Genomic DNA, 5,000 nt, shown 5'->3' with positions numbered 1-5,000 from the left:
TGGTGATATACCAGATGTGAGGAGGGGGAATGTAGGAAGAGCAAAAGATCTTAGGTTTGGCCAGATGAAAAATGCCTAATAGTTCTAGAATTACAACCTCACACTCACTATGTTTCATTCAGAATATGGAGGTAGGAAATCACAACCCTGAGGCAGAGGAGAGCCTACAAGGGGAATTAGGGTACGAGGGTGATATTGTGGGTGGCAGATGGAAAATTGTTAAACAATACCAGATATAGTATAGTACAGTATATGTTTCATTCATAATAAAAAGTCACAAGAAAAATAATATGCCAGTTTTAGACAGCCTTGACACAAATGTGGCACTTTAAGGGTCAATGACCAGTCTGAAACCTTCTCTCACACTATGTTAATCCAATAACAAAAAGTGGTATCTATACATGCAATGATGAGGAGGACCAATAAAAATTGCTCTTACTTCTGTACACTATGTATGCTATCACCTAAACTCTTACTTATCATAAAAAAATAATACTCAACTTGTCCTGCACTTAAATCCTTACCTCATCTTTTTGTGGATAACACTGATATTAACCCTCATAGTAATACTCATCACAAATGTGGCTTTCTGTATAATATAGAGCCTGTACTATTTCCCAAGTCCTTTTCCCCCAGGACTTTAACATTATCAATGTATGTAGTGTCCATCAATATACCTAAGATTGCTTAGCATGTTTCCTTCAGCCATACCAATATCATCACTCCCATACCAGCTTTCTCCTTGTAGACCCTTCTTTCCCTAAGTAATTCATATAGCATTCCTTTCCTGCCTTTTTTTCTGAACGGAAGAACTGAATGGATTAATAATTTTGGTACTGTATGGCAGAATTTATGCATCCAAACCCCGTATCTTTACCTTGACCATATTCCATTTCCAAGCACTATACTATTAAATATTACCACTTAGTATATTATTATGTTTATTATTTATACATAGGTATCTTTAAATACAACTAAAGATACAACAAAGTACATATCTTACTATTTTATAGGATAATATACTCAAATATATAAACAAGTAAATAAATAAATATATCTTTTGCTTTGCTTTGCATTTCTTCAATTTTGTTTTATTTCCATATCTGTAGTAATTCATTGACCTTTTTCATTCATATGCAAGGATAACCATTATAACTTTTCCAGCTTTTGTGTTCTAGAGATGCTCTATGCATTAGATATACAACCATGGAATATAAGTTTGCCTTTTGTGTTCAACTGATCCTGTATATTAAGGAATATAAATTTGCCTCTGTGAAAAAACAAGCCTATTTTGCTACTGGGGGTTTGCAGAGTTTGTCGAGGAATTAATCCTCCATTACTGATTTGCATTACTAAGGGGATTGTCTGCCCCCCCCCCTTCTTTTACTGATTTTGATGAAAATTATACCCTTTTATCTGGACCCTAGCGAGATCTCAGGTTCATTTATTTATTTATTTTCTAATCCCTTGAAAACTTTTTTAGTTATGGTCAAAGAAACGAAAAAAGATACACACAGAAAAAAAGGCCAAACAGCAAAATAAAAAAAAAGGCATTCTGAGTTTTTCTTTTAACAGGTTCATCCAAAATCTTGAGAATGTGTCACATATTTTTTGATTTTGACTTTCTGTTTTTTTGAGGTGAATATTTTACAGAGATAACTAAAGGAAGCCTTAAAACTTTACATATATATACATATCTATATCTATATATATGTATGTATATATATATATATTGTCACTTACAAGACAAAGGTAATGTAAGAAAGAAACAAAGAAAAAATTTATCTATGAAATGAGCCATATGTTTAATATGGTCTAACTGTGTGTTTGCAAGAGCATTTGAAGCTGAAATGAGTAGACTTTTGAGATAATGGATGTTGAACTCCCCCCCCCCCCCACTATTTTTTAAGTATGAACAATAATAGTTAGAAGATTAATCTTACAACATATCCTCTATTATCTACATGCATTCTGAATTCTTGCGGAAATTTCCAGAGTGTAATAACATAAGCTCATCAGGCAATTATGGAATCTACTCATTCCCAAACTATACAAAGATCATCTATTACAGTATTTTTAGGTATATATATATATATTTTAGGTATATATATTTTTGTTGTTTGGTTGTGTATTTTTTTGATACAAGGGCAACTCAGAGTTCTGAACAGATTTTAATGAGATTTTTACTAGAGGTGTATCTTAGGCTACTTAGATGCCATTACATTTTGGTGTTGATCTGGATCATGAGCTGGATCCACGAATTCATATAACTCAAAATGTTAAGAGACTTTTTACTGGATGTGTGTTTAAGTATAACCAATATGAAATTTAATTTTGCTGGTGATCCGGATCGTTTGTCAATCATACCCCCATTTTGGGGTGGGTGGGGGTTTGTATGTTCAAAATATTTTGATGAAGGATGAAATTGATAAAATATGATCCACACATAAAAAAACTAAAATAATCTAAATGAACGGCATATAATTTCCATTGATTTGCATACAAAAAACCTTCGTTATTATTTTTGGAAATTATTCAGAAGAAATAAAGGTTGGTCTCAGGCCCTGAAAGTCTTTGGAAGTGCATATAGCTCAAGTAATATTTTAGCCCCCCCACCCCCAAAGGTAGACAATCCCCCTAAACAAAAAGCCAAATACCCCTCCTTAAATAAATACTTGTATTTTGAATGTTTTTTTCAAGGCACATTTTTACTCTTCTGACTTCATTCAAGAACTGTTTGGTAGAATGGCTCTACTGTATTCATACTACCTTGCAATGTTTTCCTAAATCTATAACAATAATTCATACAAAATAAGTCTGATTATGTCGCATGAAAATCCCTCTATCACACCTGTTTTCTTCACAAGATACCTGGCTGAAAATGAAAATGGGATGGCTGATGTAAAAGGTCATGTTGTCTCATTTTTCTGTTCATTGCTTGGCCCTCACTCTAATTGTATATATTTTTTCATCATTAAATATTTGCATTTATTTTTTGTTTTTACTTCGCTTAGATGAAAATGCAGTTATTACACTTTTTTTTTTATACCATTTGTTGACTAAATATGTATAAAACGATATGCTTCAGCAAACACTGGATATTACAGTCCTGGTCCACATAGCAACCTTTTTAAACATGTTCTTTCAAGATATTGTATTACTGTTTGTTGAATCAATATTCACCTAGTTTTTTCTGGTTCTGATGAACATTGAAAAATGGAGATGCATAGTGTATCTCCATGTACAATCTTCACCTCCCCCCCCCTCCCCCATGATTTAACAAGGTCTTTGTCACTGTAGAGTCAATTGCTACGTCTACTCAATCTCAAATATTTGTCTTATTTCAATTGAATGTTTTATTATAGTGACAATATAGCCATTGATGCCAATGATAGAAAAAAGGAAAGAAAAAAAAAGAAAAGAAAAGAAAAGAAAAGAATAAAAAAAAGAAGAGAAGAAAGAAAATAAGAAAAAGAAAAAGAATCTGGTAAACAAATGAGGTCAGGTAGGTCTACCAATAACTCTTTGTTGGTAAAGTCTGGAGTCATCTGTGCATGACTAAAATCATTAAATCTAAACATAGTGGCTAATGCATGTTTACAGAATCAAGCTAATATATAAATCTGGACTGCCAATTAAACTGACTACTTGCCTCAGAAACTGACTACTTGGCATCTATGCAAAGCAAGCAAATTGGGGCAGTGTGTTAAGAGATGTGACTGAATGATATATGTGCTATTTTAAGGACTTGTAGATAAGGTATGAATGAGAATGAATATTTTTACAATACAAGAGATGTATTTGACCAGTCAAATACATCTCTTGTATTGTGAAAATATTCATTCTCATTCATACCTCTTCTACATTTGTCAACATGAATATGATTCAATTTTAGACATATCTTTTCAGAGTTTGTACTTTGTGCTACCCTCCTGACACCCACCAGGATGTTGGAAAGAAGTAAATTACATGATAAAGAAAGAAGAGACAGAATGTGCATAATCTGATTGCTTTACCAATGGCATAAATAGTATTTGAAATTGGTAAAGAAGTTACTAAAGTTGGTGAAATAGAAAGGAACAAAATTTTATTCTGACCAAAATGGAACTGAATTTTTTTTATGCATGACAATGGTTGTGTAATATCAAAACAAAACAAAATATGACATGATGAATATCTTGGGGCATGCTGTGGGTAACAATTGCCAGAAAACTGACTACTTCCTATAGATCTCATCCACACTATTGTGCTATATATGTTTTAACAATGTGCACTTTGGGAGGCCAGGCTTTTGAGGAACCCAAATACAAAAGCAAACAACTCAAAAAATAAATAAAAATAAATATTTCATACAGGCCATTCCCTTTAAATTTTTGTGAAGAGGAAAGAAAAGAAAAGAAAAAAAAGAAGAAAAAAAAAAGAAAGAAAAAAATATATACATAATAATAAAATAAAACCTGAATGGATAGTGCAATAACCTGCTGCCAATAGGTTAATTGTAAAATTTACATAATACTTATTTAATTCACTGTAGACACAAATTTACCAAATAATAAATATTTTGAAAGTATGTGGACAATAAAAGCAACTTCTGGTATTATTTACATCTAAAAACACAAGATCAAATAAATGAAAGATCGCTTGTATAAACTGTAGCGAATAATGTAGGGGAAATAGCCAATAAAGCACTTGAATTAGGAATAATAACTTGAATTAGGAAGTGTGCACTACAAAATGAGGAAGCTTTAATGATATTCACATTCTAAAATGCTGGATAAAACTTACGGCTTATCTTCTATTATTTGGTCACTAGAGGTTTTATTTACTATAGTTCTTGAGTCAAATAACATGCTATATATTAAGAAAACATACTTCCAACATCCTTAAAAGGAAAATATTTACTTGAAGAATATGAGCCATTGTTGGGATGGCAATAAAATCATAAATCAAATAGGATTGCTCTTTTCTAAACAAATTCACATATATTAAGATCCTATGCC

General features: G+C 31.9%; 1 protein-coding gene across 2 annotated transcripts in view; it reads right to left on the bottom strand.

Moving 5' to 3' along the window:
* LOC138864192 (lysine-specific demethylase 9-like) overlaps positions 1–5,000 on the bottom strand; it is a 34,552-nt gene that overhangs the window by 16,406 nt on the left and 13,146 nt on the right. The gene's annotated exons all lie outside the window — the stretch shown is intronic.

The sequence above is a fragment of the Penaeus vannamei genome, chromosome 15 (assembly GCF_042767895.1).
Source record: "Penaeus vannamei isolate JL-2024 chromosome 15, ASM4276789v1, whole genome shotgun sequence".
NCBI classification, from domain to species: Eukaryota; Metazoa; Arthropoda; class Malacostraca; order Decapoda; family Penaeidae; genus Penaeus; species Penaeus vannamei.
The sequence above is the reverse complement of the archived record's forward strand: the minus strand, read 5'-3'. Positions and strand labels throughout refer to the sequence as shown.